Consider the following 11,221-nt stretch of genomic DNA (forward strand, 5'->3'; position numbering starts at 1 on the left):
CAAGGAGCAACTGACTCAGGCAGAACCCTTTACTTGTTCATGAAATTTCCAAGGCCAGGTGCCTGCAATTTGGAGTTAGGGTTTTCAAGTCTTGTATTCACACGTGGTCACAGGTTTTAAATTTTGCAAACAAAAAATATTTTACCTACAATGGGTAGAACTTTAGTCTCTACCTCAATTTCCCTTCCTAATATCTTTCCCCTTCAGTTGGAAAAGCCACTGGCATGTTTTGGGAACTGGTTAAAGGAAAGTTGATTTGTGAATATTTTTTAGCTGCAGTTCAATATGTAATTCACTGTCCTTTCCATGGACAATGGTAGAATTGTCTAACTCCTACCACTCAGTGTTACTAGTGTCAAGTTACAATGTTACAAAGTTAAAGGTCTTTTATCAATGTAAATGCCTAAGCACCCAGATGATGGTAAGTAGCAAAAGTGAACAAGTTTTGAAAAAGGAGCTGGGCCTAGTTTCTGAAAAATCTTTTCAATCATCAAACATTTTGTCACCATCACCTACTCAAAAATGCATGTTTTTTTCAGAAAGCATATACTGTCATAAATGTTCTATATTCATTTCTAACATTTTTGGTGGGAATCGTGTAAAAAAGAAATCTTGTCATGTATCAATGCCAAATCAGTAAACCTGCTTGTGTGGGAACTCAGATGCTGGACTGTGTCTTAGTGTTCACAGTGACATAACTTGTCCTGATCTGTAAGGGCTTTAGGTGAAATTGTGTGGCAAATGGCCAGGGCGCAGCAAATAAAACACAAACAAAACATGGATTAATAAGTGACCTTATTAAGAATGCCTAATCATGGTGCAAGAAAATATGAATGCTCTGAAATCATAAGCTTATTATGAAAGATAACCTGATAAAGATTCTCCTAAATTTTATAAGTATAATATAAATTTGAATGCCATTACCAAAATCAAATTATGAAGCTGCCAGAAACTTTTCTAGCTATAAAAAAAAAATAAATTGACCATTCTAGAAAAGATACCAAATTATATTTTTGTTAATATCATAGTAAATACTATAAAATAGATGTCACATGAAAAGGTTGATCAGCCAAAAAATAAAGGAACAAATGTATTATAAAGGTGTATCTAACTGTTAGTAAAATATGCAATGTCCCTAGATTTGGAGAAACCTTTATTTATTTATTTATTGACATTTCTAATTTTTTGTGATTTATCAGTCAAAAGAAATAATAGAAATAGAAAGAAATAACAAAAGTAGAAAGAAATAATTTTCTTTAACCTACTTTTCCAATTATAGTTTCACATTATTTTAATTAAAGAGAGCCAAATTGCCCAAGCTCTGGGACCTATCAAACCAAGATCTGTCCGTAACTTAGAAAAAAAAATACATCTACATAATATAAATGGCAATGTAGAAATAAAAGTATAACTCATGAAGGAATAGAGGTGTGAAATGGTCAGATTTTGTGTAAGTAGGTTGACTCCTTTGTAATTTTTTATAAGTGGCAGTCAATAGACATTTTAAAAAATCTTATAATTAAGTACTATGGATATATTATTGAAAGTTGTAAGTATAATGACTCAAATACTTATAAAAAACATACACATGTAACTAAAGTTTTAGATGAAGGAAGAAAAAAAAGGAGCTGTGAGAATGAAAAGAATGGTTTCTTTCCCTCTCTTTCATGGTATGGGGTCTCAATTATTATTGATAAAGTTAAAAATCCAAGACAAAGGGGCACCTGGGTGGCTCAGTGGGTTGAGCCTCTGCCTTCAGCTGGGGTCATGATCTCAGGGTCCTGGGATTGAGTCCCGCATCGGGCTCCCTGCTCAGCGGGGAGCCTGCTTACCCCTCTCCCTCTGCTGCTCCCCCTACTTGTGCTCTCTCTTCTTCTCTCACTCTCTGTTAAATAAATTAATTCTTTAAAAAAAAGTCCAAGACAAAGATAAGAATATTTTCTAATGGCATATTGTAAAATCCTTAACATTATTTTCATATGAACTCATTAAACTTCATGTACCCTATGACAATACTAATTTTGGAGAGTGGGAAGGAAAATGTGGGAAGAAATGGAAATTATAATCCCTTGTCATTAGCATTAGTGTTTGGATGTTAATAAATATTACTTGCTTAAAAGCAATATTAAAGTTACAAATGAGAAGAAACATTAAAAATACACAAATATAAAATAAGAGAAAGCACACTATATAGGGACATCAATGGGTTAAGAAACACTGTAAACTGAAAGTGTAAAAAATATTAAATTTTATAAGAAAATCCCTTAGAAAATAAGAATTCAATTTATTAGGACACTTCTTAATCTAATTATAAAAATCAAAGTTTTCACAAACAATGGATGGTGAACTCCTTCCAAATTTATGTGACAGATCTGGCAAAATAAACCCTGACTAGCACCATCTTTTGCACACTCTTTTATACACTTAAAGTTTACAATCCATCAAAATGATTTCTATCTTCTGTGTATATTTTGTGTGTGCATCAAGAATAAGTATTTCTCTATAGAAAGATGCTTTTCTTAGCTGGCCTCATAAGGGCAATAAAAATTGGATTCTGTTTATAGTTAGAAAATAAATAAGGAATTACAACTCTTTGGAAATCCATCTATTGAGTAAAGCAGAATGAACGCTCACCATACTTGGGGTGTTGTTCAAGGGCTGACTGAACAGCCATTTTGGAACCAGTGTTAGCCTCTGACAACAACTGAGCAGAAGTGTGATTAGATCTGGGTGTAGAGAGAAGTGGAAGGATGAACAGATGACTCTTCTCACCATAACCAATCTGAGCCTCAAGAAACACTCATTTTTGCACCCATGACATACCTTCATGATGACTGTCCTATCACACCCACTTTGAAAAATCCACATCAAAGTCAATGCAAACAGACAGAAACATTCACCTTCAAAACTCTTGAACTAAATCACAATCTGCAGGGCGATGTGTGGGGGCAGTCGTCTATTTATTTCCAATTACCTGAAAATAGCAAGAAAAATTTGCTTCCAATATTCTTGTACCCCAGCTGCTCGTCAGCTTTCTGAGACATGACATGGAGGGTCATTAATGCCAGAAGCACTTGTTTTCCAGGAGAACTGACTAAATGTTTCACTGTGCTGGCTGCTGTTGGCTCAGCTGCTACTTGCTCTGGTTGTACTTCAATTTCTCTTTTCATTTTAGATTTTGGTCTCCCTTTTTTTTCCCATTATACTGAGTAATATATGACTCTGAATGATGTGTGTAATAGGAAACTGATGTTATATGTGTACTTTATTGACACAGCTGCCCAAAAAACGGCTTAGCCTATATCTCTAAGTAGTGCAATTTATTGTTCACTATCCCCCACTCACCTACATATAATGGTAAATGAGAGAAGAGAGTGAAGAATTGTAATTTCGGCTTTTTCCCCAAACACTAAAAAAGCACCAGACTCCCAATCATTAAACTTGAAGCAAGCTTCTCCCAGGACTTTGCATCTTGAAATAAATGATTCACTGCAACACAACTGTCATTGGCCTTGGGGTTTCCAGCTCACCCAAAAGGAGGACAACTCAGAGCTGTTATCACCATCACATTATCCAAAAGTGAGAGAATGCCCTCTGAGAATATCTCTACCCCCTTTACTAAGGAAGAAGAGTGATACACCACCCCCTCCACACTCAATATAAAAACTTTTAAACATCCCAAATTGGCCTATGGTAATGTTGAAACTCTGGGAGAAGAAATTCTTCAGATTAATGTTAGAGGAAATTGTCATTTTGTGCTTTCAGTTTGCAGTTATGAATTATGGTTGATGTGCATTAACTGGCTAATGTCCATAAGTATCCCTTGGTGTAGGGCATATGAGCTACTGGTTTCTAATTAATTATATTTTATATAAATAATGGTCTGTTTATGTGCTTAAATATTTGTGTGCAAATAGTCAACTGACTTATTTAATTAAAATATGTATATTGCCATTATAAAAATGTTTGATAAAAATGTAAGTGCAAGCATTGTTTAACATTTTGCCAGAGATTAAACAAAAATGTATTTTTGTGTATATCAGAGAAATTGGAAGAGAGGGCCCAAGAACTTTTAATGAGGACAAGAACTACCAATAAAAAGAAACAATATTTATATAGATTAAAATGCCAACCTAGCACTCTGCTGGCTACTGAAAAATGGTATATACTTTATGTATTTGTGAGTGTGTGTGTATAAGTGTGTGTATTTTGTTTACATGCAAATATGTATACACAAGAATGTGTATTTTGAAGTGCCAGAATGAGAACACATTATTCTTTGAAAAAGAAATTTAATCAGAAAAATATCCTGCTTGGAAATGAGATAATGGGAATAAAAATGCTATGTGAACTGTAACATATCACACATATGCTAATAATTGTTATTTGAATTGTGCTTATTATTTGTAATTATCAATGCATAGTAAAATGATCACTTGCCACTAAAATGATGAAACATTTCTTTAAGCAGTTTGCCCAATATATAAATTGTTCCACTTTGAAGTGTTACAAGTTAAAATATGAGTGCATGGCTCCAATGCAGTACTTCAGGCCTTTAATTGTAAAAATTAAATTTTTCTGTGCAGTATGATCTTTGCTAAACTACCTTGGCTATTTCCTAGTAGCTTTTGTTTTATGTAAATACAGATAAATTTTTTTAATTTGTTTATGTGCCTTCCCAGTTATGTGGCATGCTTGGATTCACCAATGCACAATCAAGATAAAGCTTGTTTGGCTTCTATAAGTCACAATTATCAGAATGGAGAGTCCGGTTTTTCCAATCTGTAATAAAACCACTGATTTCTCGATGTTAATTCATTTCTTTAATGAATATTTATCATGTGTTAATACTCCGTGCCAGGCACTCTCCTAACATTGCTAATATAGTTATGAACAAATAGACACAGCCTGTCTCCCTGATACACTGGATCTAGTGGAGAAAGAGTTAAATAACTAAATAAATATTTAAACTCTTATCATTGTAAGTACTACTAGGAAAGATTAAAAGTTTCGATGAGACAAGGAAAACTGAATGGTAAATTTAGAGTAAGAGAGAGAGAGGATTGGTGAGAAAAGGCTCTTCTGAAAAAAGGAGTTACATGAGAGTGGTGAAACAGCAGGTGTGAAAGGTCTGAGCGGACAGGGGCTTGGAAGGCTCAAGACTAGCCCAGGAAGGAAGGAGAGGCTGCCTTAATGAAAACACACCAAGGGCTTTGAATTTTGCCTTTGGTGAAATAAAAATCCATAGGGATGAAGCAGACGAAAACTGTATTAAATGTAGACTTATGTAGTCTGGAGATAGAAGGTGGTGGTGCGGTGGGAGAGGTTGTCTTATCTGGCAAGGGATATTTTACAGAAGTCGAGGTAGGAGCTAACAAAGGCATTTCCATCAATAAAATGACAGAATACTTATGTAGACTAAAAAGCCAAGCTACTTTCTGATTTTCTGGTGGGGAAGATAGAGAAGTGTCAACTGACACCAGATATATTTGAACACAAGAATATACAGTATTGATTATAGACTGACTACAAAGAGTGATAGAGAGACATAGTTCAAGGCTATCATCTAGTAGCAAGATGTATGGAGGTAAAGGAGGCACTGGTAGGATAAAACTGTGGAGCCAGCTCAAAAGCTCATTTTTATACCTCTATTTAGTTTGAGATGCCTCTGAGCTATCTTCATGGTGCTAGAAATGCACATCTAAGAGGTTCTGGCACATAGATGGAAAGTAGATATAAATGGCACTTGTTGAAAATATTATAAAACCTATATTACCCTTATAGATGACAGACTGAGGTTTGGAAATGTTGAAAAACTTGACCAAGGGCAAAGGGCTAGTGATAAGCAAGCTTCCTGAGTCCAAAGCCAACCTCCTCATCCCATCAGGACTTCCATAATTCCTAGTGCAATGTTTTGTATTTAGAAATTTTTGAAAAATATGTATCAACAACTGATGTCATCACCCAACTTTTTACCTTTGCTTCAATCCTGTCACTCCAACAAATAAGTTTAAGGAAGAAAGGTACCACTGAATAAGGACAAATGGTGTTCTGCATAGAATAGTGAAAATAATAGGTCCTTGCTATATACATATTCATTGATACCCTGAAATTAAGTTCATTTTACATTTTTCCCATCAGCAGAATTGCAGAATAACTAGTCAGAATGTACCCTATTCCATGAAAGATTTCGTATTCTGACATTTCAGCAGTATCACACAGTGTTAAGATCAACTTCTAAGATTCTTTATGTTAAGACTACTTTAATTCTAGAGTTCTAAGTCACTGTTTATTTGTGAATTGAGTTTGTTAATTTTCCATTTCAGATAACAGGTACATATATTTCCAAAGTCAATTTCTTTAGGTCAGATTATTCTTCAGATCTCCAGATCAAAATTAATTCATTCAACATTTGTTGAATATCTACTATATCTGGGAATACTGCAAGATGTGATAGAGACAAAAATAAAAATCAGCTATAATAAACTCAAAATTCAACAGAGAGAACATATAAATACATAAATACACAATAGAAGCAGAGAATGGGGAACAGATACAGTTAGCATCATTAATGGTAAACTTTATGTATCATTTAGATAGGCAATGGAGTGCCCAGATATTTGGTCAAATGTTAATCTGGGTGTGTATGGATGAGATCACCATTGGAATCACAGGACTCTGTAAAGCACATTGCCCTTATTAATTTGGGTAGGCTCTCCAAATTCACTGAAGACCTGAAGCAAATAAAAAATCTGAGTAAGAGGGAACTCCTTCTGCCTGACTGGATTGAACTGAGGCATCAGTCTTTTCCTGCCTTTGGACTCAAGGCTCTTCTTAGGTCTTAAACATGCCAGGCCTTCAGGCTGAAACTTTCACCATTGACTCTCCTGGTTCTCAAGCCTTTGGATTCAGACTGGAACTACACCGTTAGATCATCTGGGTCTGCCTTTCGGCAACTACAGATCTTGGGACTTCTCAGCTTCTATAATCACATGAATCAATTCTTTACAATAAATCTCTTCATATATTCCTTCTATATGCATCCTATCGTATGTACTGTATACTTGTATATTATATATAATATGTACATGTACACATGTATACATATGTGTGTATATGTGTATCCCCTTGCATGTATATCTATCTATCTATCTATCTATCTATCTATCTAATTTGTTCTGTTTCTCTGGAGAATCCTGAGTAATGCAGTGCCTAACTTCAAACCCAATTATGTTTAGCTAACCACCCCCATGTTCTATTCAGCCATATGTTTCACTGAGCCATTCATAGTGGTCCCATCTTCCTTTCTAATGATTTCTTTAAAAAAGGACATAATTTATAATTTTGGATAATGGAGATGGGTCTGCTTGGCATCTTCTATGAAAACATCCTCTTTGGTCTAAAATGGAAAAAGATGTCCTATTCTTAACTTGTACATGTTTGTATTTGGATGTTTGAACCCATGTCAATCATCTGGTGACACAATGAAGATGGGAAAAAGAAAAGACTGAAATGACCAGGGTTCTTGATACCTTTACTGACCTGCTGAATTAATGAACTCTGGAGCTCCCAACCTTTAGCTACTTATTATGAGGGATAATACATTTCCTTTTGTTTAAGCCATGCTGACTTTCATTCTCTTATGTGTGCCATAAACTGTAAATCTGGTAAATGCTATAATAAAATGTTACTGTAAATCTGGTGAATGCAACCATAAAAAATCACATGGTATCATGAGGGTACAAAAAGGAAGGTAATGCTTTCCAGAATTGTGGCAAGAACTTGAGATTTCAGTATCAGTCTCAGAAGTCCTAGGTTTGAAGTTACTATGGAATACCCAGGTATAAATGTTCTGCAGGTCATTTGTTATTTAAATCCAGAGGTGAGAAAAGAGCACTGAACCAGAAACACAAAGATTTGTAAGTTTGGGGGCATGCATTTTGTAGTAAAAGTCTTGATGTAGGTGACATCTTTCAGATAGAATTGCAGAGAATAAAAAGTAAAGGGATACCTTATAGAAAAAATGGGAAGTGTCAACCTCCAATAGATGGTCAGAAGAAGAGGAACCCAGAGTGGAGACTTAAAGAAGAAGCCACATGAAGGTAGAAGGAAAGAAGTAGGAAGGAGTTGTAACACAAAAATCAGATGTACAAATGAATTCAAGTGGGGGAAAAAATCAGCAGCAATAAATGCCTTAAAATGCTGCAGAAATACAAAAGAAAACATTGGCTAGTCAACTTGGTTATTGGGATTGTGTATCAGTCCAGACTATGTTTGGCTGCATATGACAGAAAACTATTGTTCATGTAACAAAGTCCAGAAAGAGAAAGTTTCAGGAGTCCTCAGGGACTTCACAACCTCATCAATGTCCCAGGTGTTTTCATTTTTTCTTTTCTACACAAAGAGCTTTTCATCTTTATGGGCATATTATGATCACAACATGGCTGGTGCATCTCCAGTCTCACATCTACTCTGCAAGTAGAAAGGAGGTAGGAACAAGTAACAAGAAGAAAAGTGTAGGACTTTTTTCTTTCTTTCTTTCTTTTTTTTTTTTTTTAATTAGCAAAACACATCTTTCCCAGAAATACTCTGTGGACTGTCAATTACAGCTTCAAATCTACCAAGGAAGGTGGGTAATATAGTTTTTTAAATTAAGGTGGCTCATTATTATTGTAAACATTCTTTCTCTCTTAGTAAAAAAAAAAGAAAACAGAAATGGGTATTAAAAGGACAACTATCAGAATCTGCCACAGATGTCATTTAAAATGTGAGTGGGAATAGTTTTAGAGGTGGAGTTGAGGCAAAAGTCAAAATTAAGCCAGAAGAGGGCCAGTTGGAAGAGGAGGATATGATAAAGCAGACATGGGCAGGAAGTTTGTTTGAAAAGCAAAGAAGAGATGGGGTCATACAAATGGATGTTGTGTAAATTTCTATTAATGTTGATATGTATGGGAAAGGATCCTTGGATCTTTCCCCCTTGTGCTCTTTTTGCATCTGCAGATTCAGTAGGCATTCTACAATTGCCAGTGGAATTGATGAACAGTACTGAGATTGTTGAATTGGGGGGTTCAGTTACTAGTCTTGCTTACCCATAAGCCCGAAGTTTGTGAAAGAGAATGATTGCAATGGGCTGAAATGTAGGGAGGTACCAGATCGTGTAGGCCCTGTCAAGGCTTCTGTATTTTAACATAGGAATCTTGAGAATCACTGAATGATCTAAACTTACATAGACACAATTAAATTTGCAGTTTAAAAAGGATACACTTTAGGCCAGAGGTAGGGCTGAAGGTGGGAAGTCAGACTAGAAGTCAAGAGCAGTAGTCTAGACAACAGATATGATTGTTTGGACTGGATTAGTGGTGATGATCACCACATTCCATATTCCTTATTATTATCTAATAGAAATAGTAACAAATAAATCATTTTATTGCTGTTCCTGTGCCAAGTATCTTTCTAAGTGCTTTGTCTTATGTGTATTATGTATTTATATCCTCTCCTCAACCGTCTGAATTAAATGGCATACAGCCCAGTCACTGAGCCATGACCAAGGACTCAGCAGCCTCTCTTTTGCACCCCTCCACTTCCCGACACCCTGTTACCCACTGGCCCCCACCAACCCCTGCCCTGGTCTTCTGCAGGCTGTTTCTACCAAGGAAAAGGAATGGTAGAGTATGCCCTTCTATACAGAACCTCCTCTCTTTCCAGCCCTTGGCTAATGCAAGTAAGGGTGATGATCTGCTTCCCGTTGGCACTGAGGATTACAGCCATGTAAGAATTCAACAAAGAAACAGCGGGAAGACCCTTACTACTCTCCATCAATGGTTACCTCTATCAATATTTATGATAAAAAGAAACTAGTGAAGATGTTTAAGAGAAATTTGCTGGGGTGCCTGGGTGGCTCAGTGAATTAAAGCCTCTGCCTTCAGCTCAAGTCATGGTCTCAGGGTCCTGGGATCAAGCCCCGCATCAGGCTCTCTGCTCAGAGGGGAGCCTGCTTCCTCCTCCCATCCCGTCTGCCTCTCTGACTACTTGTAATCTCTGTCTATCAAATAAATAAATAAAATCTTAAAAAAAAATCTGCCTTCATCTCGGGTCGTGATCCCAGGGTCCTGAGATGGAGTCCAGCATCAGGCTCTCTGTTCAGAAGGGAGTCTACTCAGGAGGGACTCTGCTTCTCCTTCTCCCTTTGCCCCTCCCCCTGCTCATGCTCACTCCCACTCAAATAAATAAATAAAATCTTATAAAAAAAAAAAAAGAAAGAAGAAGAAATTTGCCTGCCAATGGTCCTATAATTGAACATCCAGAATATGAAGTAATTCCAATATAGGGTGAACAGTGCAAGAACATATGCCAGTTCCTCATAGAGACTGGACTGGCTAAGGATGACCACCTGGAATTTCATTGGTTTTTAGTGCTTTTGGCTCACTAAAGCCTAAGTGAAGATTTCCTTGCAATGACTAAAATTTCCCTTCTGTCCTTTGTAACAAATTTAAAAATCTCACAGCTTCTATAACGTAACCATTTGGGGTCTCCTTTTAACTGGGACTAGTGTAACTCCTTCATGCAATAAACTGAAAAGATTCTTGCTGTCTAGTTTTAAAGTCCCTCACTTAAACAGAGGTTAAGCAGTAGGAACCTGGCAATGTCCAGCCTGAAACCAAGCAGTAATGTGATGTTTCTTTTGGTCAAGTCCAGAGCCCCAAGACCACAGATAGCTATGTATGGCTAGAAGCTCCTTGGCTCTCATTCTTGAGAGTTCCCTGCCCTAAGAGAATGTTACCACCTGAACAACCCACAGGGAAGCTGAGAGGACAGGATAGGGTAAGACAGCAATAGCAGCTGTGCTGCTACAGGGTTAAAGAAAGATCCCTGGTGTCTCCAATCTGACCAGGTAGGCAGAGCTTAGAGCAATACCTTCCCTCTAAGGAGGTGTGATAGGACATCTGGCTTGCTACCAAGGTCTAGACATATCCTAGCTAATCAATGTCCAAACAACAGAATGTAAGGCCAGCCTTCTATGAGAATTAAACTTTGACAAGGGAACAAATTTTAGACCGTTATATCAGGAATGTAACTATCTGTAGAGCTTTCAACTTACTAGTTATGGCTGTCCAATGCCATGTAAAGTAACAGACTTTTATTTATTTTTTTAAAGATTATTTATTTATTTATTTATTTGACAGAGATCACAAGTAGGCAGAAAGGCAGGCAGAGGGGAGGA

The 11,221-nt window shown here is 36.5% G+C and overlaps 1 pseudogene; it reads left to right on the plus strand.

Annotated features, from left to right (window-relative positions):
• Positions 1-9,540: 9,540 nt before the first annotated feature.
• On the plus strand, positions 9,541-10,429 carry LOC131810944 (eukaryotic translation initiation factor 1-like; annotated as a pseudogene).
• Positions 10,430-11,221: the final 792 nt, after the last annotated feature.

The sequence above is a fragment of the Mustela lutreola genome, chromosome 11 (assembly GCF_030435805.1).
Source record: "Mustela lutreola isolate mMusLut2 chromosome 11, mMusLut2.pri, whole genome shotgun sequence".
In the NCBI taxonomy this organism is placed as follows: domain Eukaryota; kingdom Metazoa; phylum Chordata; class Mammalia; order Carnivora; family Mustelidae; genus Mustela; species Mustela lutreola.